The 26,456-nt window shown below is 41.1% G+C and overlaps 1 protein-coding gene across 7 annotated transcripts in view; it reads right to left on the bottom strand.

The window, feature by feature from the left end:
- LOC140713623 (F-actin-uncapping protein LRRC16A-like) overlaps positions 1 to 26,456 on the bottom strand; it is a 328,263-nt gene that overhangs the window by 260,943 nt on the left and 40,864 nt on the right. The window lies entirely within an intron of this gene.

Here is a 26,456-nt window from a genome sequence, read left to right as displayed (position 1 = left end):
CTGTCATGTTGTCTGGTAGCATCTCCTATACAACGGACTTGATCTTTCCCATATTCTAGAAGCGTTGTAACTTGTCACCCCAGTGTTGTAGTTATTGTCAGCACAGCCTCAAACAAAGCAGTGAAATAACGTGTGAAGTGAACTTGACTGTGACAAGCAGAAACAGGAGAAAATCTGCAGATGCTAGAAATCTTTTCCATAGATGCTGCCTGGCCTGCCTAGTTCCTCCAGCATTTTGTGTGTGTTAACCTGAAGCAGCTTTGATTTACAGTTCTTGTTTAGTGTCACAGACACAGGTCCTTTGGCCAACACATGCATAATAGCAAAGATGCCTTCATTATTTCCATAATCAAATCTAACAACTATGCATATATTTCAAATGTTCTACTGAATGGCTCAATTTGTTTTACTACCCAACAAGTTCACCAGATCATGCAGCATTATACAGACTTTACAGCATTTGCAATTTGTTGCACAAAGCACAAATTCAAGCGAGGTGTGCACACATCACGTGGTAGTGTGATGCCGTATGCAATTCACATATTTATACATACAACCTGTAATGAATTATTTAAATGACACACAGAAGATCACTCAAACATCACTTGAATACACAACACCCTCCTTTTCCACAACTCAAACTTGGTTCTCTATTTCTCAAGTCTGATGAAGAGTCCAAGACCTGAAGTGTCCTTTTTTCTTCCACAGATGCTGCCCGACCTGATCTTTGAACAGCATTTTCTGAGAGCAAGGTTATGGAGCTCTGGCTCAATAATAAGGAAGAGTTACTTGGACAATCAGTACTGTTGAACTGTTGGCAAAGAAAGTTGTGTGGGGACAGGGGTTGTGACTTCAGTATACAGCATAAGCCTATGAAAGATGCTTCCTATTATCTTGCACAAAGCCAGTGAACTGCAGACACCATAGATCACACAGTGGATGCAGGTAAGGGTAAATCCAGCAAGAGAAATAACTTGGAGTGGATATTTTGAGGAATGCAGTGATAGATACTAGTGACCCAGACATCTTCATCTGAAAATAGAAATACCAAAGGGAATTATGTACAGTGAATGGTAAATGTTCACTCAGTATAAAATGCACACCTCAAAATAAGCAACACACACAAAATGCTGGTGGAACGCAGCAGGCCAGGCAGGACGAAGGGTCTCGGCCCGAAATGTCGACTGTACTTCTTCCTATAGATGCTGCCTGGCCTGCTGAGTTCCACCAGCATTTTGTGTGTGTTGCTTGAATTTCCAGCATCTGCAGATTTCCTCCTGTTTGCAACCTCAAAATAAGATTTTCTCTCATTTTTAAACACTATGTGTACATGATTATCAGTACATGTGTAGCAGTCAGAACAAAATCAACAGTTTGCAATCTACATCAATGACTCTAACAAAGGATCTCCAAATATGCTGACAATTCAAAAGTAGCTGGGAACATAAAGGAAAGAGAATTTATGAGCACTTCCAGGGAATACAAACGGGTCAAGGAAACGAGATAAAACACAAGGTGCAAAACGTAAACTTACACATTTTAGGTTCAGTAAGGAAATAGAAAGCAGTAAAACAAAATAGGGAAGAGACTAAACAGTAAATATTCAGAAGATTTTGGATGTCCTTGCACATAAATAACAAAGTAAGTCTGTAAAAACAGGAAACCATCAGGAATATAAATTATACAACTGACTTGTCAAGAAATAGATTTGGGTATAAAACTGTCGTTATAATGGTGCACACCTGGTGCACTACCTTCACTTTGATCTGTTTCTTCAGAGGACACAGCTGGCTTAGAGGAATGAATGTTCTCTAGGTAGAACGGGTTATCCTCTGCAGACAGATTGTACAGAAGAGGCCTTTGTTCGCCAGGTTTTAGAAGACTGAGAGATAAAATTCAATTCAGTGAAAAATTCTTGTAATTCAAAGAATATGCATGTAGATGGATAGGCAATGTCCCTGATGGCTATGAACGCTAGAGTTTGGAGATAAGGGGTCAGTTAACTAGAAGAATATAGTAAGAAGTGTCTCCACTCGAAAGGTTAAGTGTTTGAAATTCTCTAACCCAGTGAATCCCAGTGACTGAGAATATTCAAGACGGATCAATTTTAGTCTTTGCATTCTACATAATCAAGGGTTCAGTGTGGGAATATTGCCGGTAAATGAAACTGAACTGACAGATCTACTACACACAAATGAAGAGGGCCCTTTCGTCCCTAATCAATTAAAATTATGTCTCTGTGCTAAGTATATCTTCTTTACACCATCTTCATACGTATTACCCATGCCACTTAACACAAAGTACCTTCTGCATCACAAATGTATGATTGTGTATCAAATGATAGAACTATAACATAAAATTGGCCAAAATTTAGCAAAAGAAGCTTGAGGAATAAATTTATGCTTCTTTTCCTCAACTTATGTATCTGAGAATATGGAGATAATTAGCAAAAACAAGCTTCTTCACTATCTGCTCGCTAATGCAAATATTTAATCAGCCAATCATGTGGCAGCAACTCAGTGCATAAAAGCATGCAGATGTGGTCAAGAGGTTCAGACCAAACATCAGAATGGGGGACAAATTTGATCTGAGTGACTTTGACAGTGGAAGGATTGGATGTACCAGACAGGTGGTTTGAGTATCTCAGAACTACTGATCGCCTGGGATTTTCATTCACAAGTTTCTAGACTCTCTAGACATGGGTGCACAAAACAAAAGACATCCAGTGAGCAGCAGTTCTGGGGCAAAGATGCCCTGTTAATGAGAGAGGTCAGAGGAGAATGGGTGCCAAGGTAGCGAGTGGTTAGCGCAATGCTATTACAGCTCGGAGCGTTCCAGAGTTTGGAGATCAATTCTGGCTCCACCTGTATGGAGTCTGTACATCTTCCTTGTAAAATCTGTGGGTTTTCTCCGGGAGCTCCCGTTTCCTCCCACAATACAAAGATGTACCAGGTCATTGTAAATTGCCCCATGATTAGATTAGGGTCAATCGAGTTTGACAGGGGTAGAACTAGGGCGGTGTGGCTCGAAGGGCCTACTCAATGCTGTAATGCTAAATAAATGAATAAATAGTTAAGAACTACAATAGCTGTTATTGGCTCCGCCTGTACAAACTTTACCCTTGAATGGCCAGAATTGATAGAGCTTTCCTTGTTATTTGTTAGCTGAATGTATTATTGTGAGCTGGAAAATCACAAAAAATGGACAATTTTGTAGAATTTATCATAAGAAAAGCACCAAAATCCAGGGGAATGGAATTCATGGTCATGTTGCATCATTGAATTAAAGTTGACAGAAAAGCCCCCATCATTAATTGTGATGTTATACCAGCAATAAAAGCAGATCATTTTAGATGTGTGTCTATATGATTTTCTTTCCCAAAAAGTGTGTACATACTTAATTTGAAAGTGTCTAACATTTCCATTCAATTTGAAAATGCTTACCAATAGCTCTTAATTTAAATGAATCAAAAATCATAGAGAAAAATCGATAGTACTTTATACATGGCAGTTTAACTGCTGGTCAGGAGTTAACCACAGATAACTGAGATGTTCCCTCCATTCAGCCATAAAGTACAATCAATCGCTTTGGCAACGCAGAGAAACAGCCTTGATTATGTGAATTTGTCTGGAATGCATCTACAATGTAAACTTCTTCAGTGAAATGTCCAAACAGGTTGGGATGTGGAGATAGCACAGTCGAGTCTAAAATGAAAACTGGGTAACAAGTCCTTCTAGCTACCTGCAGCACACTATTAGGTAACCAGCACAGACTGAGGAAATCCACATCTTAAAGACCATAGATATGGAAGCCATTCTGCACATTCAATCATGGATATTTTTCAACCCCATTCTCCTGCCTTCTTCCATGTTCTTTATTCTTTTACTAATCAAGAACCTATCAATGTCTGTCTTAAACACATCCATAGCCCTCTGTGGCATCGTATTTCACAGATTCACCATCTGACTGAAGAAATTCTTCTTCATCTTAGTTTTAATGGGACATCACTTCATTTTGAGGTTGTGCTCTCGGATCCTCGACTCTCTACATGATAGAAATATCCTCTCTGGTCCTTTCTATTCATTCTCTTAATAAATCACAACAGAACTAAAAATTTGGAGCATACCAGTACTATATCCCAGTGTTATATTGTAAGGTGCACTCCTAACTATAGAGTATTCCTACAACAGTGCATTGTGTGGGTAGAGATCACAAAGAATCCGACGGTGTCTTCAGCTGGAAGCTCTGCAGCATTTCTCTTCCTTCCCACGAACTCCACAACTACGGCACAGGGTGCTCATTTTATGGAGTTGAAGCTTTCCTGGGATTAATGAGAAATCATTGGATGAGGGAGTGAGAATGGCAACAAGCAGATGGCTTAACACTGCTTAATCCAGGTTTATGCAAAGTTTACTTTTATATCACACACACACACACACACACACACACACACACACACACACACACACACACACACACACACACACACACACACACACACACACACACACACACACACACACACACACACACACACACACACACACACACACACACACACACACACACACACACACACACACACACACACACACACACACACACACACACAACCTTAAGACCAACATTCTGCCCTATTCCACCATTGTGTACAATCAGGACTGTTGCGTTGAAACCTCAACTCTGCATCCCCATTTATCCCTGGTAACTTGCTTACCAACATTCAAAGAACTTGCTTTCAAGTCCTTTGAGGAAGTGAGTTGCCAGAGCTCATGACACACTGAGTATTCTGCCTTATCTCTGTACAAACTGAGCAACTCACTTCCAGTATTGTGCACAGTCCTCCAGATGAGTTCAAACCAATGTCCTACATTGGGAGGGAGAGTGGGAGAGTGGGAAGTTCAAGTTAAATGAAAAGTGCAGCATGTGTTTCTTCAGAAAGTGTGAAAGATGGTTAAGTTTTTTTAAAAAGCAGAAAACAATGAAATTCACAGGTTCAAAAACAGTGAGTACTGGGTGATAATACTCACAAATAACATAAAAACAGAAATGGCTGGCTGCATTGGAAAGACATAGACATCTTTGACTGCACAATGGATAACTGGCTGACATACACTGAATTAATTGAGTCGTATTGTCAAGAAAATGAAATAGCCAATGAGAAATGAGTGCCCGTTTGCTGAGTGCAATAGGTGGAAAAGCATACTGTTTACTTAGAGGTTTGACTGCTCCAACCAAACCAGCCAAAATGAGCTTTACTGATACTGTGAATGTAACGCAAGAACAAATAAAACCAAAACCGCGGTTGATTCAGAACACTTCAGGTTTCAACAGTGGAATCAAAAGTAGGGGAAGTCATTTCAGCTTACGTGAATGAATTGAAGAGACAGTCCAAGCATTCTCAGTTCAGTGAGGGGCTTAATAATACCCTAAGAGATCATTTACTTGTGGAATGTTACACAAAAGCACTCAAAACTGTCTTCTAACTGAAGCATGACTTAAAACAGCAGTTGTAATCTCTGTACCAATGGAAATAGCAGCCAGAAACACAACTGAGTTACAGTCAGGAATGAAAGGGAACACAAACAAAATCGCAATATCTAAACAGAAACCTGCCTGGTCATACATACTGTGTTATCATAATGACAGGGGCTCATGTACCCCAGACCAATGCAGGGTTAAAGGCAAAACTTACAGAAAATACAACAAAGTAGGACACAACAAAGAGCATATCAGGCAGGCAAGAAAAAAAAGTGAAGTTGCAGTTTCATAAAGAGCATTAATCTGCATGCTGTTGATGAAAAATCTGATGATGAGAGTGATACAAAACTGAATAGACTTGAGATTTACAATGTGAAAACTAACTGGGGGCAAGCAATACAACTTTCACCATAAGTGAACAGCAAATTAATTAAAATGGAACTGGCTGTTACAGACATTCTACAAAATAAGGTTGAATGGCATATCAAAGATCTGTATCCAAATAAGAACATACTGGAGAATAGATAACTCCTTTGGGAATGACATATGTAACAGTGAAATACAACAACCACATTGGACTTGACTGAGACAACTAGAACTCGATTGGAGATCCATCCATCATTTGTCTGCTACATCCTCTGCAATAGAGACAACTGAAAGTGAACTAAGAAAGGTACTGGATTATACCACAGCAGTGTTCAAGGTTCAAGAATGGCACTGGAAAACTCAAACATATCAAGGGTAAAATAGCATTAAATGAAAATGCCACATCCAAATTTTACAAAGCCCGAATGGTTCCTTATACCATCCGTGATAAAGTAGCCAGTGAGCAGGATCACATGGAAGCTGAAGGAATTCTTTCCAAGGATGAGTAGAGCCAATGGGCAATGCCAGTGGTCCCAGAAGTCAAGAAGGATGGGTCTATGGTGATTTTAAAGTCACCATCAACCCACTACCAGAAGTAGATCAATGCCCTCTGCCCAGGATAGAGGATATCTTTGCAAACCTTTCTGAAAGGAAACATTTCAGCAAAGTGGATTTAGCTGAGCCCCACCTACAGATGGAGACAGAAGATAAGCCCCAAGTGTTTCTCACCATAAACACTCTCAAAGGGCTTTATCGCTATAATAGTCTAACTTCTGGAGTGACATCTGCACTTGCACTCTGACAGAAAGCTGTGGACCAGGTACTGCAAGGCTGCTCAAGCACTCAGTGTTACCTGGATGACATCATTGTTACCAGTGAGGATGACAAGGAACATCTCCAAAATCTCAACACAGTGTTAAAAAGATTAGAAGACTATGGGCTCAGAGCATGATGCAAAAAGTGTGAATTCTTTAAACCAAGCATCACTTACTGTGGTCACATCATTGATGCACAAGGATTACACCAGTGTGTTGAGAAAATTCAAACAGTGGCCAAAGCACGTGTCAGAGTTGCGGTCCTTTTCAGGATTTGTCAATTACTATAGCAGGTTCCTGTCAAACGTGACTACTGTGCTCCACCCCTTGAACTCATTACTATAGATCAGGAAGAAATGACAATGGACAAAGCAGTGTGAGGTGGCTTCCAAAACATAAAGGAAATGGTGACACTGTGACACCTTGCCCCATGGTATAGGTGCAGTCATGTCACGTTATGAGTGATGAACGTGAACGCCCCATAGCCTTTGCATCATGTTCCCTTACCACTGCAGAGAAAAATTAAACAGATTGACGGACTCGCCTTGAGTCTGGTTTGGGATGTAAAATGTTTCAATCAGTACTTGTATGGAAGCAGGTTCACCCTCATTACTGATCAGCAACCTCTGGTGTCCATTTTCAATCCACAAAAGGGTGTTCCACTAACAACAGCAGCATGAATGCAGAGATGGGCTCTGTTCCTTGGAGACACAATTCAATTCCTTGATTGAATTCAAGAGGACAACTAACCATGGAAATGTTGATGGATTGTCCTGTTTATCCTCAGGAAAGGAAATACCTGAAAAATTTACAAAGGACAGTCTTCTTGGCACATACTCCGCAATGCAAATCATAAGTCTGCCTACTATGGCAGCGATGAACCAAAGGGAAACTAGAAAAGACCCCACACTGTCTCAGATCAAGATGGCAACCCAAAATGCTTGGGATGTGCAGCAAAAATTCCAGTTCCCCAATTTTTACCAGCACTGGGATGAATTTGTTCTTGATGAGGGATTGGAAGTTTCTGTTCCATCCAAGCTGAGAGCTCAAGTATTAGAGGAGTTACGTGTCAGTCGTCTAGGCCGGGTCAAAATGGAAGTGTTGGCTCAAAGCTTTGTCTGACTAGTAGCCTGGAATAGATCAGCTTACCGAGTAGCTTGCCACGCACTGTTCAGGATGCCAGGACGTCAGGAAGAAAGGTGTCCAGAGCTGTCAGACCCACTTCCTGCAGTCCCAGAGTCAACTCCTACAACCGCACAGAGGCAGTCCCAGAACCTGAGAATTTTTCACAACCACAGGTCTCACCTGCCGATCAGAGTGCCCCCCCATCATGAAAGCCTTCATCCCACCAGAGTAAAAATTCCTCCACAGTGATTAGATCTTTTAGCCTAAATGGGACAATTTAAAATTTACTATGCTGTGGATGCCTATATAGCATTTGTATCAGGCAGTCCCCGGGTTACATATGAGTTCCGTTCCTGAGTCCGTCTTTAAGTCGGATTTGTACGTAAGTCGGAACAAGTACATCCGGTATTATTTAGTGTCAGTCAAACGTTTGTCTTAGTATATAGTATATATTTTACTTTTCTATGCATATAAAACACTTAAGAAACGTACGTATTCCAATAATTAAACCACTGCGTTGCTTAGTAATAATTGTAGCTTTCATCGGGGCAAGGCCTTTCAAATGCTCCATTATTCTCACTTTATCCTTTAAAATTGTTCCGAATGTTGACTGACTGTAGCCTAACGCTTTTCCAATGACCGATGGCGTTTCACCTCTTTCCAAGTGCTTTATTATTTCCACTTTATTTTCAATTGCGATCGCTTCCTGTCAATGGAACAGAAACACCACGGGCAGCGGATCCCGAGCTGCGCTGGCTCCCGAGGTCCGCTGGGTCCTAAGGACCACCGCACCCCATCGACGGAACAGAAACACTGCAGGCGGCGGCTCCCAAGGTCCGCTGGGTCCTAAGGACCACCTCACCCCATCGACGGAACAGAAACACTGCAGGCGGCGGCTCCCGAGGTCCGCTGGGTCCTAAGGACCACCTCACCCCATCGACGGAACAGAAACACTGCAGGCGGCGGCTCCCGAGGTCCGCTGGGTCCTAAGGACCACCTCACCCCATCGACGGAACAGAAACAGTGCAGGCGGCGGCTCCCGAGGTCTGCTGGGTCCTAAAGACCACCTCACTGAGACAGGCCAAATGGGACAAGTAAGGCCTGTGCTGGGTTTGGGTATTTTGGGTATTTGATCCTCCACAATATTCCGCGTGGGAATTTAAACTGGAGGTGGCCGTGTTGTTTTTTTTTTACGCGGTCGAGTTGTGAGCTCGAAATCAACCTGACATGGATGGTACGAGAGTCACTGGATTGACATCAACCTGGCACGGGAGTGGTCTGTCAGTGGGTCAAACTCATGAACCTCCGTTCTCCAGCTGATCTCACTGAGCCACTAGCCAATCGGAACGGTGGGGGGGGGGGGGGTGTGGCGGGGTCAGGGTGAATCTTACTAAGAACAATTTAAGCCAAATACAAAGTTAAACACTCAATACAGTGTTAACGGCAAAGACTTAAAATGGCGGACGGCGTCACAATCTGACTTAAAATGGCAGACAGCGTTTTCCTTCCTCGGATCGTAAGTACGAGTTGTCCATAAGTCGGACGTTCGTAACTCGGGGACTGCCTGTATATGTATTTTTTCTCATCTCTAATGGGTGGTGTGTGTTTTTTTTAAATTATTTATTATACACATACACGACTAGAGAGCAATATGTTACATACTTGCATTGAGATGCACCCTATATTGAGTTGGAGTTTACAGCTAAGCAGGGAGGAGTGTAGTGTAGTTAATATTTCAGTAATATTGTAAATACATTATTTGATTAAGCATTCTTTGTTTACATAATTCAATACGGGTTATATGTAAATAGTACATGAACGCCATACATCATATATGAGCACCTCACTAGAAATTAAACGAAGTAAACACATTATCCAAGGCTCCCATGCTTTCCGTTCGATTAGTTTAGAAGTTGCAAAACATAACAACCAGATGTGATTCATGGACACCTATTCTATTCTGCTGAAAAGGTTCTTCATCTATAATCAGAAGAAAAAACTCACTTTCAATTTACTCTTTTCAACCAAGGGAGCTCAAATGTCTACTCCAGCTGAGATCATTTTACCTATGGTGGAGTTACCCAGTAAGCTGTTATGCTTAACAATAGAGCCATCCGACTAGTTGGAGAACCAGTTCTTTTAAGTTCACCTTGTCGCCATAGAATCTGCCCCACATTATAAAATATAAGTTTCATAAAAGGACTTGAAGTCGGTTCTGGTGACAGCTTCAAAAAAATCTATGCGGCAATATAAATAAAACACAAGGTACACTTAGCAGATGAAACATGCTATAGTTATTAATTATGACATTTTTGCTCCAAACAACTGTACCTGGAATCAGTTCTCACAGGATGCTGGCCCCAGACTTTGCTTAACTCTCTACTTTGACACAATTAGATTGTGTTTTAGGGGAAGACAAAGAGCCAAAAATGACGTTAATCACTATTTTTATAATGATCTTTTTAAAAGGCAAGAGGACAGCATTCACACTAAGACACCAGTTTTCCAATCGGAATCAGTGAATGCGAGAGGAACTGATTGCTTTCAGCTCAGGCAGATCTCTGAGCTGCATTAACGCTGCTGAAGCTATTTTTCAAGTTGCTTAGTGAATGGACGTAGAAAATGATCACCTTTCATTCTCAAAGATTTTAATGCAGCATTTATATCTTTTCTACAAATTAAGCCCATTATCCAAATGCACTGACTAAAACCAACAAATTGCAATGCTTTGTGAATGTGTGGATTTAGCCAGCAATGACATTAATTGCTTCAAACATCATTGTACATCTTTTCAAATGTTCAAGAGACAGCACAATTGGCTTTTGAAAATTCATGCTCAAAATGTGTATTTTTTTTTACCCCCTGATGAAATTGTCATTTCAGCCAACCAATTAATTCTTCGCACATGACAACATCCAGGGAATGTTGATACTCCGTCTAATTTGTGTGGTTAAAAGATGTGTTGAAATACAGCTAGTGTAATAGCTTTAACACTGAAAATGAAGCCACTACTGGTTTCACTTAACATCCACGTGTACACACTTGTCATCATTATGGATTGGAAACCTGGTTGACTTTACCTGACAGCTAAGGGGTCTTAGCCATTACAGGCTTCTTACCGACATTCCACTAGCGAGCCTAGCAGTGACGATAGTTATAGAGTGCCAATAGCTCTCAAGTAGATTGACACCATCCACGACAAAGCAGCCCACTTGACTGGCACCCTAAACATTTAATCCCTTCAGTGCAGGCGCACAGCAGCGGCAAAGTGTAGCACTTATAAAATTTGCTGCAATTTCTCACACGTTCCTCAGACAACAAGTTCCATACCACAATCTCTACCGCCAGGAAAGGGACAAGAGCAGCAGACTCATGGGAACACGGGTTTCTCTCCAATATTCCACACCATCCTATCTCAGCAACCTATCACCAGACCGTTTGTTATCACCTTTGAGAGTAGTTTGAGGGGTTGGTTATGGCTAGAATTAACTCCTTCCTGCCCGTGCAAGAATCTGCACCTCCTGCAATTTGCCCACCACCACAACAACAGGTCAACAGTGGCTGCATGCCACTGGCTCTCCACTCAGCTTTGTATCACCTGGACAACAGCAAAACCTCGGTCAGGTTTATTGAACAGTGTTAAACGCAGTCCTCACTTCAGTAAAATCAACAAGCTTCAAAACCTAGAGCTCTGTTACAGGGCTCTGAAATTTTTTACTTCATTGGAAGACCACAATCAACACAGACAGAAAGTTCAAAGTCAACTGAACGTTGTCACCATATACCCTGAGATATATTTTCTTGCAGGCATTCACCATAGAACAAACAAATACAATATACAATAGAATCCATGAAAAATTATACTCAAAGACTGAAAGCCAAGGTGCAAAAGAAGAGAAACTGCAAATATAAAAAGAACAAGCAATAATTACATCAGTAAATAAGTAATACTCATAGGATTGGCGGATGATACTGAAGATGAGGTAACTGGTTTACAAACAAGAGGCAATGAGTTGCAACGTATAAGGCAGACAAAATTGAAAATGGTGAATACAAGACTGAAGGTGTTGTATCTGAATGTTCACCGTGTACAGAATAAGGTAGATGAGCTTGTAGCCCAGTTGTAGATGGGCAGGTATGATGTTGTAGGCATCACTGAATCATGGCTGAAAGGTTATAGCTAGGAGCTTTATGTCCAAGGATACACATTATATCAAAAGGATAGGCAGGAAGGCAGAGGGGGTGGCATTGCTCTGTTGGTAAAAAATGAAATCAAATCATTAGAAAGAGGTGACATAGGCTTAGAAAGTGTTTTAATCATTGTGGATAGAGCTAAGGAAGTGCAAGGGTAAAAAGACTCTGATGAGAGTTGTATACAGACCCCCAAACAGTAGTAAGGATGTGGCCTCAGGAGATAGAAAATGCATGGTAAAAGGGAAATTTTACAATAGTCATGGTGGACTTCAATTTGCAGGTAGATTGGGAAAATCAAGTTGGTGCTGGATCCCAAGGGGGAAGTGTCTAGGGTGCCCATGAAATAGCTTTTTAGAGCAGCTCATGGTTGAGCCCACTACAGGATCAGCTACTGTGGATTGGGTGCTGTGCAATGAACCAGAATTGATCAGAGAGCCTAAGGTAAAAGAAACTTTAGGGGCAAGGGATCATAGTGTGATTGAATTCACCCTGAAATTTGAGGTGGAGGGATGATGGCAGAGCAGCAATGGCTGGAATTTCAGAAAGCAATTCAGAAGGCACAGGATATATATCCATCCCAAAGAGGAAGTAGTATTCTAAAGAAAAGATGACATAAACATGGTCAACAAGAGAAGTCATAGCTAACATAAAAGTCAAAGAGAGGGCATATAATAGAGCAAAACTTAGTGGGAAGTTAGAGAATTGGGAAGCTTTTAAACGCCAACAGAAGACAACTAAAAAAGTTATTAAGGTAAAGATGGAATACGAAAGCTAGCCAGTAATATTAATGAGGATACCAAATGTTTCTTCAGATACATAAAGTGTAAAAGAGAGGTAAGAGTGCATATTGGATTGCTGGAAAAATATCCTGGAGAGCTAGTAATGGAAGACAATGATATGGCTGACGAAATGAATAATTATTTTGCATCAGTCTTCACTGTGGAAGACACAGGTAGTATGATGGAAGTCCAAGGTATCAGGGGCGTGTAGTGTGTGAAGCTACTGTAACTAGAGAGAAAGTTCTTGGGAAACTGAAAGGTCTGAATGTAGATAAGTCACCTGGACCAGATGGTGTACACCCCAGGGTTCTGAAAAAGATGGCCAAAGACATTGTGAAGGCATTAGTAATGATCTTTCAAGAATCACTAGATTCTGGAATGGTTCTGGAAGACTGGAAAATTGCAAATGTCACTCCAAACTCAAGACGGGACAGAGGCCTCCAAGTACACTGACACCTCATTCTTAGTAATTGACTCCAACATCTTTCCTACCACTGAGGTCAGACTAACTGGCCTATAGTGTTGGAGTCAATTACTAAAGATGAGGTCTCAGGGTACTTGGAGGCAGGTGATAAAATAGGCCATAGTCAGCATGGTTTCCTAACAAATTTGTTAGAATTTTTTCAAGAAATAACAAGCAGGATAAACAAAAGGGAATCAGTTGATGTGCACTTGTATTTTCAGCAGACCTTTGACAAGGTGACGCACATGAGGTTGCTTAAAATCTGAGCCCATAGTATTACAGGAAAGATTCTAGCATGGATAAAGCAGTGGTTGATAGGCAGGAGGCAAAGAGTGGGAATAAATGGATCCTTTTCCGGCTGGCTGTTGGTGACTAGTGGCGTTCTACGGGGTCTGTGTTGGGACTGATTCTTTTTACATTATACGTCAGTGATTTGGATGATGGAATTGATGGCTTTGTGGTCAAGTTTGCAGACGATAAGACAGATGGAGAGCAGGTAGTTTTAGGTGGAGAAGCTATAGAAGAAATCAGACAGATTAGGAGAATGGGCAAAGAAATGGCAGATGGAACACAGTTCAGGATGCATATGTTGAGAGTTACTCTTGATGATGGATCTTTTCGGCTGTTTAAATCTAAATAAAAAGATTTAAAAAGAAAGAAAGGATGCATATGGCCATGCACTTTGGTGGAAGAAACTAAAGGGTTAACTTTATTCTAAATGGAGAGAAAATACAAAAAACTGAAGTGCAAAAGGACTCGGGAGTCCTTGTGCAAGATTCCCTAAAGGTTAATTTGCAGGTTGAGTCTGTGGTGAGGAAGGCAAATGCATTGTTAGTATTCATTTCAAAGGAACCAGAATATAAAAGCAAGAATGTAATATTGAGACTTTATAAAGCACTGGTGAGGCCTCACAGAGTATTGTGAACAGGTTTGGGCACCTTATCTTAGAAAGGATGTGCTGAAACAGGAGAGGGTTCAAAGGTGATTCACAACAATGATTCCAGGATTGAATGGCTTGTCATATGAAGAGCGTTTGAAGGCTCTGAGCTTGTATTCACTAGAATTCAGAAGAATGAGGGCTGACCTCATTGAAACCTATGGTGAAAGGCTTTGATAGAGTGGATGTGGAGTGGATGTTTCTTGTGGTGGGGGAGCATTAGACCAGAAGACACAGCCTTAGAATAGTGGGGCATCCTTTTAGAACGGAAATGATGAGGAATTTCCTTAGTCAACGAGCAGTGAATCTGTGGAATTCTTTGCCACAGGCAGCTGTGGAGGCCAAGTCTTTATGTACATTTAAGAAGAGGTTGATAGATTCTTGATTGGCCAGAGCATGAAGGGATGGGGGGGGGAGAAGGCAGAAGATTGGGGCTGAGAGGAAAATGGATCAGCCAAGATGAAATGGTAGAGCAACTCGATGGGCCAAATGGCCTAATTCAGCTCCTATATCTTATGGTCTCTTACTAAGATGATGAACTATAGGATCCTTCCAAGTCAGTCTGTAGGTTGTGGAATCAGATTATGGATTGGTGATAACATCTCCTCCTTGCTGACAATCAACAGAGGCACACTTTAAGAATGCATGCTTTGCTTTGCCCACTGCTCTACTCTCTCCATCAGGCTCTGCCATCTCTAAATTCACTGGTGACATCACAGTTGTTGGTAGAATCTCACATGATGACAAGAAGGTGTACAGGAGCAAAACAGATAGGTATGACAACATTGACCTTGTACTCAGTGTCAGCAAGACCAAGGAAATGACTGTGGACTTCAGGAAAGGGAAGGCAAGAGAACACTCATAATCCTCTTCCAAGGGTCAGCGGTGGAATGGGAACTACCCTGGGCCCACCACAGTGATGCAATCATGACGAAGGCATGCCAGCCGCTATATTTCATTTGGAGTTTGGGGAGATTTGGTAATGACACCAAAACTCTAGCAACTTTTATAAATGCAATGTGGAGAGTATTCTGACAGGTTGCACCATTGCCTGGTATGGAAGTGCCAATGCACTGGACTGTAAGAAGCTTCCAAGGGTTGTAGACTCAATCAGCTTTATCATGGGTACTAGCCTTCCCAACATCAAGGACATATTCAAAAGACAATGACTCAAGAAGGCAGCATTCATCATCAAGGCCACCCACCATCCAGGAGATGCCCTCTTCTCAGAAAGAAAGTACAGGAACCTGAAGACCCAAATTCAGTATTTTAGGAACAGCTTCTCCCCCATCAGACTCCTGAACAGTCCATGCAGGGTGAGGAACATGGCTAATTGTCACTTGCTAAAGGAGCTTACAATGGCCAAGAAAAAGGGATCTGTGACTGGCTTTTGAATTTGGAAAGGTGTCGAGTGGAGTCAGCACGAAAACAAGCTCTTTGTCCCAGCATCTCCAATTTAAGTGTTTATCTAGATATTTTGCAAATATTCAGAGTACCAGCCTGTACAACCCACTCAGGCCATGATTTCCAGATTCCAAACACAATCTGGGTATAAAAATTTCTTCCTCAGGTATCCTCCAAATCTTTCAGCCGTTACTCTAAACTTATGTCATCTAGTTTCAGATAACTCAGCTATTGGGGGAAAAAAATCCTAACTATCCCTTCTGTGCACCTCAATTTAGTAGACCACTATCAGGTCACTACTTTGCCTCCTCTGCTCTTAAACTATCTAGCCTTCCCCATTAACTTAACCATTCTATCGCAGGCAGCATCTTGGTAAACTTCATCTGCATTCTCTCTAAATGTTTCCTACAGACAATAGACAATAGTTGCAGGAGTAGGCCATTCGGCCCTTCGAGCCAGCACCACCATTCAATGTGATCATGGCTGATCATCCACAATCAGTACCCTGTTCCTGCCTTCTCCCCATATCCCTTCACTCTGCTATATTTAAGAGCTCTATCTAACTCTTTCTTGAAAGCACCCAGAGAATTGGCCTCCACTGTCTTCTGAGGCACAGCATTCCACAGATCTACAACTCTCTGGGTGAAAAAGTTTTTCCTGAACTCCTTTCTCAATGGCCTACCCCTTATTCTTAAAATGTGGCCTCTGGTTCTGGACACCCCCAACATCGGGAACATTTTTCCTGCCTTTAGCGTGTCCAATCCCTTAATAATCTTATATTATGTGGTGACTATAACTGCTCACATATTCCAGCTGTGGCCTAACTTCCTGATCTTATATTCAAGTATAACACCTTGTTCATCTGCACTGGTACCTTTAATAATTCTTGGTCTGGCACACCAAGGTCCCCTGGTTTCTCAACACACCCTAAAGCCCTACCATTCACTGTGTATGTCTAACCTTATTAAACATTCCGCTGATGAACTTTATGAGCCCATCCTCTTGATCACAGAGTGCAGGACAACAGCAAGAATTTGGATGACAGAAAGCATGTGGCACCCATAATGAATCACAATTAGACAATAATGGCCCAGAGCAACACAAAATGGCTCAGATATGCTTTCAAGATTCATTATATCTGAAATAAGGTCACTCTCAATTCACTGGCAAATATGGCATCTACTAGTAAGCAACATTAAGTAGTATCTGATAGCAATCAAAGTAGTCAAAGCAATTTATTGTTAAACCCTAATGCAAGTGAAATTATTCTCAATTAAATAATCTGTTATGACATCCATTTCAAGGGGGTCAAAGGTTCATTTATTATGTATGCAGTATACAACTCTGAGATTTGTCTTCTCCAGATAGCCACAAAGCAAAGAAAACCATGGAAGTCAATCAAAGAAAAATATTAAACCCGTTCTCCCGCACAAGAAAGTGACACCACCATCATCAAGCCCCCAAACCCCTCCCCTACACAAAAAACAAACTGCATCGAGCACCAACAAGAAGGCCAACCCTCAAACCCCCTCTCCTCTCGCACAAAACCTAACAAATTGCACCACACGGCAACCCCCAAGCCCCCTCCCCTAGCACAAAAAACTAACAACATGGCAACAGAACGAACGGGCAACAAAACAGAATATAAAAAACCATTAGACTGAAAAAGTCCACAGGAGATAGCTTTTGCTGAGGGAAATCAGAGTATTTGTTCTTCTTGCTGACTTACACCGAGTTACTTCCTATCCATCTGCGAATGGACGTTCTTGTTTGCAGTATGTCATGTAACACACATATTTACAAGTAGTCAAGTTGCTGCCTCGTAGCACCAGTGAGCCAAGTTCAGTCCTGACCTTGGGTGCTCTCTGTGCAACTTTGCACGTTCTCCTCCTGACCACAGGGGTTTCTACTTGGTGCACCGTTTTCCTCTCACACCCCAAGATATGCGGTTTGGTAGGTTAACTGACTAATATATATTGCCTCTGATGGGTAGGTGAATGGTTGATTCTGGGGTAAATTGATGGCAACGTAGGTAGGATAAACTAGTATTAGTGTTGGATAGATGTAGACGGGTGCTTGATGGACATTCTGAACTTGGAAGGCCATAGGGCCTTTTCCCATGCAGTTTAACTACAACACATTGGGATTCTCAGGAACTGGGGATTACAAGTTTCCCCTGCTATCCAAAGGTACAGCGTTCCTACGAAACCGTTTGTAAGCCAAAATGTCGTAAAGTGAAGAAGCAATTACCATTAATTTATATGAGAAAAACTTTTGAGCATTCGCAGACCCAAAAAATAACCTACCAAATCATACCAAATAACACACAAAACCTAAAATAACACGAACATATAGTAAAAGCAGGAATGATATGATAAATATACAGCCTATATGAAGTAGAAATATTGTATGTACAATGTAGTTTTACTTATCAAAATCGGGAAGACAGCGAGCTGAAATCGATGTAGAGAAAAAAAATTGACACGTACATGCCTGCGCATGTACACGCATGCATGCACAACTGCCCGCACAAGGCTTCATGGTCATGGTAGTCCTTCACATGTATAAAGCAGGCGTCTTTTTTTCGAAAAGCGAAAATCCTCTCTGGTTAGCGAAAACAGGTATTGATGTAGGTCTTTCGTAACAGCGAGCTGTTGCAAAGCAAACGTTCAAAAAACGGGGGCCACCTGTACTGCACTTTTTGTGTGCTAAGTATATCCTCACTTTGGTACCACACCAGAAAACACAACATCCAAAGTCTTAGACAAAATCGTGTTAATTGGTACGAATGTATCAATCAGATAAACTATGGGTAAAATGATCAGATCTCTTAAATTACAGAATGTCCCTTCTCATTCCCAGAGGGATCCAAATCTTGGATCCCAACCATAGAACCATAGAACATTACAGCACAGAAACAGGCCTTTTGGCCCTTCTTGGCTGTGCCGAACTATTTTTCTGCCTAGTCCCACCGACCTGCACCTGGGCCATATCCCGCCAAACCCCTCTCATCCATATACCTGTCCAAGTTTTTCTTAAATGTCAAAAGTGAGCCCGCATTCTCCACTTCATCTGGCAGCTCATTCCACACTCTCACCACTCTCTGCGTAAAGAAGCCCCCCCCCCCAATATTCCCTTTAAACTTTTCCCCCTTCACCCTTAACCAATGACCTCTGGTTTTTTTCTCCCCTAGCCTCAGTGGAAAAAGCCTGCTTGCATTCACTCTATCTATACCCATCATAATTTTATACACCTCTATCAAATCACCCCTCATTCTCCTACGCTCCAGGGAATAAAGTCCTAACCTATTCAACCTTTCTCTGTAACTCAGTTTCTCAAGTCCCGGCAACATCCTTGTAAACTTTCTCTGCACTCTTTCAACCTTATTAATATCCTTCCTGTAATTAGGTGACCAAAACTGCACACAATACTCCAAATTTGGTCTCGCTAATGTCTTATACAACCTCACCATTACATTCCAACTCTTATACTCCATACTTTGATTTATGAAGGCCAATGTACCAAAAGCTTTCTTTACAACCCTATCTACTTGTGAAGCTACTTTTAGGGAATTATGTACCTGTACTCCCAGATCCCTCTGTTCTACTGCACTCCTCAGTGTCCCACCATTTACCTTGTATGTTCCACCTTGGTTTAACCTTCCGAAGTGCAATACCTCACACTTGTCTGCATTAAACTCCATCTGCCATTTTTCAGCCCATTCCTCCAAATGGTCAAAATCCCTCTGCAAGCTTTGAAAACCTTTCTCACTGTCCACTACACCTCCAATCTTTGTATCATCAGCAAATTTGCTGATCCAATTTGCCACATTATCACCCAGATCATTGATATAGATGACAAATAACAATGGACCCAGCACTGATCCCTGTGGCACACCACTAGTCACAGGCCTCCACTCAGAGTAGCAATCCTCCACTACCACTCTCTGGCTTCTCCCATTGAGCCAATGTCTAATCCAATTTACTCCCTCTCCATGTATACCTAGCGACTGAATCTTCCTAATTAATTTCCCATGCGGGACCTTGTCAAAGGCCTTACTGAAGTCCATAACTTGCAAAACTGCACCAAATGTTAGGTGCGCTTTGGTAACTGATGACTTTATTGGGAACAGTTGAAATCCACTGTCAGGCAAACCTAAATAAAGTGGATTTTGGTTAATTGGGCCATCAGTTCTCGGGGCAGCTGATTATTTGGGTCTACTCTAAAGAATAAAAACTAATCAAAAAAACAGTCTTTATTTACTTGGGACACTAGGCCACTTAATTGGGACAGAAGACTGCTGCCGAACAGTTTCTAACTATTGTCAGTCGCATGCACTTGGGTGGCCATTACACACTTCTTAGAGTTTCTTAGAGTGAACAGTTCCTAATTAGCATCAGTTGTGTGTGTTTCTGTTCAAAAAGCAGTGATTTTTATCACAGATACTTAGTGAGCAATAAGCAACAAGACAATTCAGAACCATTTCACTCACTGCGGTTTTGCGTATTCAGGCTTGGAGATGTCAGAAATGGACAGAAGTGAAAATGAAACAATTTCACTACTTCAACAAGTTCAACAAGTTCAACAAGTTAGGGACTATGAAGAACTTGAAGGTATTGACAATCATCTTGAATGCTACAATGAAAATTAAGATTTGTAGGATACAATCATTGAAAGCATTGTATAAAGGCAGTCCATTTGTGCTGATTTTGTTCATTTACAGTCAGAAGAACATGGCAGTGTACACTGAGTAAATTCCTCCATTAATAACTATTACAAACTAATACAGCTTTATATTATTGTAGAGATATTGGTAGTGTTCTAATTGGTTTTGTATTTCATTTAAATACATAATTTGTTCCTCAGTTAAACAGTAGTTGGTCTTTTTTTAAACATATAGCTTTTTAACTATTTACATGAAATTTCAGCTAATGGGGGCAGCCACTTAATTGGGCCAAAATGTGCTGGTCACAATGTGTTCCAATTAACCAGAATCTACTGTACATCTATATAACTTGCACAGGGTTGGGCTGGATAGTCAAGATTTTTACAAGTTGTTTGATTATATCACAGCCTCGCTAACAAAAACCTAATTGTGGAGTGTGCACAGCCCAGTCATTTTTGCTATGATTAGTTCTGCAAATCAGTAGCCTAAAATTATTGGCCGGTCTGAAACAAAAGGGAACAATTGACAATTGAGAAAAGCAAATGAAATAGCCATTCTACACAGCTCACTTGCAGTGGATTTATTCTGGGGGATGGAAGAAAGGATGGAAAACTCCCACGCTTTAAAGAAAATTTATGAGCTGGAAATGTAATTGTGAACTTGAGGGAGATTTGGATACAGTATTGAACAAATAATTGTTGATGTAGCAGTAAACACTGGAAGTGAATCAGGCAACAATGCAGCCACTTACAATGGATGACAAGTGTTGGTTGAATTCGAAGATGATCCATTTGTATTAAATGGGTTATCAATGTGCAACATCAAGCAGGGCAATTTGATTATGGACCTTGATCTCTACTACCCACATCTTGATGGAACTTCTAAAGAGTGAGCAAATCTAGTGATCAACAAATCTTTGCAGCCGAAGGGTCTTCAGGGAACATCTATTCTATTGCATTGAAATGACCAAAGTTCAACACACAAAACTGAGTGGTCACTTCCTCAGACTGAGAATTGAGCAACTAACAGAAAATGTTGGTCAGACCATCAGTGCCTCAGCAAGCCCATGTTTTTTTCGACTTTTACCGATTTCTTTTCTGCCTTTTTCTGAAATGTGGAACACACTGTTTGAGTGGGTGGTGGAAGCAGGCACTCTCAAAACGTTTACAGAAATACAAATAGTTTCTGTACCGGAACAACTAATGCATCTGAGAGCAATACAACGTAGAATCCTGATATAAAATTAGATTCTGGAAATGACAGAATTTGCAAACTCTACTGAAGATTCACACCTTTTAGTAAATAAACAAACATTGGATTATCTCCCATCCTTAAAAAACCGTAACCTTTACACTTTATTTGATAACTCATAAAGCTGCAAATGAAAATACTATCAGGTTTTAGTATTTAAAAGAAAGTCTCTTTTTTCCAAATTTTTTGCTCATAATTGCCTTAGGCATCTACAGACATCTGTCAGAAGAATACCTTCTGCAGGCAGACTGGTCTATTTGGAAAAGTTAGGCAAGAGTGCCAATGCAAATGCATAATTAGTAGCTGTGAGCATATTTCCACACTCGTGTATATTTTCAATTAGTGTAATTTACAATAAATCAGCAACTGTTAGCTGAACACAAAACTAGGTTTATAAATGTTACACTACAATACAGAATACAATCTAAACAAGGGAATTGTAGAGCAATCTAATGCTCCTCTCATTGCACTTCAAACGAAAACACAAGTACCCACACGTGCTCCACATTTTTTCTCTCCATTGGCCAGTTAAAAAACTGAATGAAATGCCAATGAGACCAATCACAAATACACAAATATCTGTAAATACTGAGGATTTCTCAGGGCAGATTTCAAAACTGTGGGCACAACCAACAGAAAAGCTCAAATTATCGACATAATAGCTTGCCACATATTGGTTTATCACAGCCACTGAAAACAAAGAAATGCTAGATTCATGTAGAAACCATTTTTTTCCCTAACTTACAAATAGAGAAATGTTAACTAAAGCTCTTAAACAAAACAGTCCTCAGGCTCCATTCCAAAAAACCTTTGTTGGTTTAACAAATCAAGATCGGAGTTGTAAACAACTCACAGAGAACTGGAATTTAAACTTGGTGCTGACTGCCCCAAAATCTGATATAGCCCATGATAGATAGATAGATAGATACTTTATTCATCCCCATGGGGAAATTCAACTTTTTTCCAATGTCCCATACACTTGTTGTAGCAAAACTAATTACATACAATACTTAACTCAGTAAAAAAATATGATATGCATCTAAATCACTATTTCAAAAAGCATTAATAATAGCTTTTTAAAAAGTTCTTAAGTCCTGGCGGTAGAATTGTAAAGCCTAATGGCATTGGGGAGTATTGACCTCTTCATCCTGTCTGAGGAGCATTGCATCGATAGTAACCTGTCGCTGAAACTGCTTCTCTGTCTCTGGATGGTGCTATGTAGAGGATGTTCAGAGTTTTCCATAATTGATCGTAGCCTACTCAGCGCCCTTCGCTCAGCTACCGATGTTAAACTCTCCAGTACTTTGCCCACGACAGAGCCCGCCTTCCTTACCAGCTTATTAAGACGTGAGGCGTCCCTCTTCTTAATGCTTCCTCCCCAACACGCCACCACAAAGAAGAGGGCGCTCTCCACAACTGACCTATAGAACATCTTCAGCATCTCACTACAGACATTGAATGACGCCAACCTTCTAAGGAAGTACAGTCGACTCTGTGCCTTCCTGCACAAGGCATCTGTGTTGGCAGTCCAGTCTAGCTTCTCGTCTAACTGTACTCCCAGATACTTGTAGGTCTTAACCTGCTCCACACATTCTCCATTAATGATCACTGGCTCCATATGAGGCCTAGATCTCCTAAAGTCCACCACCATCTCCTTGGTCTTGGTGATATTGAGACGCAGGTAGTTTGAGTTGCACCATATCACAAAGTCCTGTATCAGTTTCCTATACTCCTCCTCCTGTCCATTCCTGACACACCCCACTATGGCCGTGTCATCAGCGAACTTCTGCACATGGCAGGACTCCGAGTTATATTGGAAGTCTGATGTGTACAGGGTGAACAGGACCGGAGAGAGTACGGTTCCCTGCGGCGCTCCTGTGCTGCTGACCACCGTGTCAGACCTACAGTCTCCCAACCGCACATACTGAGGTCTATCTGTCAAGCAATTCTTTATCCAATATCAATTAATAAAACATCCAAATTTCTAGGCAAGTCCAGACAATGGCTTGAAGCATCTGTGAAACAATGTCCTGTGAGTATACTGTCGCCAACACAATTTCTGTTCCCTTGCACTATTTGATTGTGAGAAGTATAGAGTACAGTGGATTGTGAGAAGTATAGAGTACAGTGGATTGTGAGAAGTATAGAGTACAGTGGATTGTGAGAAGTATAGAGTACAGTGGATTGTGAGAAGTATAGAGTACAGTGGATTGTGAGAAGTATAGAGTACAGTGGATTGTGAGAAGTATAGAGTACAGTGGATTGTGAGAAGTATAGAGTACAGTGGATTGTGAGAAGTGCAAGTGAATCGCTGCTTCACCTGGAAAGTTAATGAGACAGGAGGGAGGGAAGAGGTGACAGGATGTGTACAACATGCACTGCCACTGCATGGGAAAGTGCCAAAAGGTGGAGGAGGAACTCAGCAGGTCAGGCAGCATCTACGGAGGGGAATGAATAAGCCTTTGACAAAGTCCCACATGTGTGCAGATGGTTAGGTCACTTGGCACTCAGGATGAAGTAGTAAATTGGATTCAGCATTGGCTTAGCGAGAGAAGGCAGCGAGTGGAGGGATCCTACTGGAGACAGCGGGTTTTACGAAAAATAATGTGTTGGTTGCAGAGGCTTACGAGTTGGTTAGCGAGGACAAAGGGAACCCTATCCCTGTCACATGGGAGGGGGGCATGATTTCCATTATCTGCAGTCTGTCATGTCACCATCAGATCAGGATGGATGGAGGTGTCAAAAAAAGTAAACCATAAGGTTATGAAGCGACTGATTTCTTCAAATGCCTAAGTGGTGGTGGGGGGAGGGGTAAGTAGTGAAAATATATGCCAGTTGGAGGAATCTTGTTGGAGATGGCAGAAATGATCCATTGACTGCAGAGGCTGGTAGATCAGAAGGTGACCAAGGGTCTTTGTTCTTGTTCAGATCAGAGTTAATTTTGACTCATACTTGTTGACACCAGCATCCCTGTTTCCTGTTCTCACAACTTAATAATTTTAAAATTTTCAAGTTTGCACGTTGCTTAATATTTTCAAAGCTAAATTTTCTTACATTTCAGACGCTAAACCATGACGTCCTTCCCACCTTCCATGTTAGATGACGCTAACTTCATCTGACAACTCGATCCTTTAGTCAAAGCAAACGTGTTGAGCAGCGAGCTTTTACAATTTATATGGTGAAATAGATAATCAAACCAAAGATGGGATGCACTCCAGAAACTATCATCAAAAGTTATAAGTGCTGCTCATCTTGATTTTCAATTTGGTTTGTTTGGCAAGCTACAGTATATAGAACATAGAATAGTACAGCACATTACAGGCCCTTCGGCCCACAGTGTTGTGCCGACCCTCAAACCCTGCCTCCCATTTAACCCCCCACCTTAAATTCCTCCATATACCTGTCTAGCAATCTCTTAAATTTCACTAGTGTATCTGCCTCCACCACTGACTCAGGCAGTGCATTCCACGCACCAACCACTCTCTGAGTAAAAAATCTTCCTCTAATATCCCCCTTGAACTTCCCTCCCCTTACATTAAAGCCATGTCCTCTTGTACCGAACAATGGTGCCCTGGGGAAGAGGCGCTGGCTATCCACTCTATCTATTCTTCTTAATATCTTGTACACCTCTATCATGTCTCCTCTCATCCTCCTTCTCTCCAGAGAGTAAAGCCCTAGCTCCCTTAATCTCTGATCATAATCCATACTCTCTAAACCAGGCAGCATCCTGATAAATCTCCTCTGTACCCTTTCCAACGCTTCCACATCCTTCCTATAGTGAGGCGACCAGAACTGGACACAGTACTCCAAGTGTGGCCTAACCAGAGTTTTATAGAGCTGCATCATTACATCGCAACTCTTAAACTCTAACCCTCGACTTATGAAAGCCAGCACTCCATAAGCTTTCTTAACTACCCTATCTACCTGTGAGGCAACTTTCAGGGATCTGTGGACATGTACCCCCAGATCCCTCTGCTCCTCCACACTACCAAGTATCCTGCCATTTACTTTGTACTCTGCCTTGGAGTTTGTTCTTCCAAAGTGTACCACCTCACGCTTCTCCGTGTTGAACTCCATCTGCCACTTTTCAGCCCACTTCTGCATCCTATCAATGTCTGATCAATAATCAATGTATCAATATATATAGGCATCTCCCAGTGACCAAAACCATAAAAACAAGCCTTTCACTACAAACTAGATTTAATATTCCTTAACTTTTTGACTCACATTATATTATTTTCATAAAGCAATGAGATACATGGAACATGCAGTGCACCAAAGATGCCCTGATGACAATCTATCCAATGCAGCAAGTACAGCTACCAAAATATTTCTCAAAAAGGAAACTCAATTGAAAAATTACATTGAGGATTTCACCTCACCATAAACACCTCCATCTTACTCCCCCACAACACCTCACGCTTACGTCTACACAACAGATATTTTCCCTCTCACAGTTTCACAGTTTCCTTATCAAACTCTGAAATATCTTCATATTTGCAGGCAACTACAGCTAACATTCAAGATCAAATAATCCAACACAGATTGGGGTATCAAACTTAGCCTACAGAGAACTGAAAAAACATAGAACTCCATTTTGTGTGACCTAATTATATGTTATCTAAGTGCTTGATGGCATTAATTAAACCTAGCATTTAGCTGTCGGCATATTAAAATTAATCCACATTAAAATAAATAGATTTCTGGACTCAAAATGACAGTATGATTATTAATTTAAGAATTCACCTAACCATTGAGGTTAGATAAATACCTAATTAATTTTTCAGATGATGGAGAGGTAAATACACTAGCTTAATGGATTTGTCTTCATTGAGCAAAAGGAATGGGTAGCAAATTGATTGCATGGATATTATGAAAGATTAATAAAATGCAATTCAACAACAGCAGTACTGAACAGCTTTGCAGCTGACTTCACACTATAGTATACAAGACCAAAATAAAATTAAGGTTATAC

Source organism: Hemitrygon akajei, chromosome 20 (genome assembly GCF_048418815.1).
Source record: "Hemitrygon akajei chromosome 20, sHemAka1.3, whole genome shotgun sequence".
Classification (NCBI taxonomy): domain Eukaryota; kingdom Metazoa; phylum Chordata; class Chondrichthyes; order Myliobatiformes; family Dasyatidae; genus Hemitrygon; species Hemitrygon akajei.
Note: the sequence above shows the minus strand (reverse complement) of the source record. Positions and strands in the feature narration are given on the sequence as shown.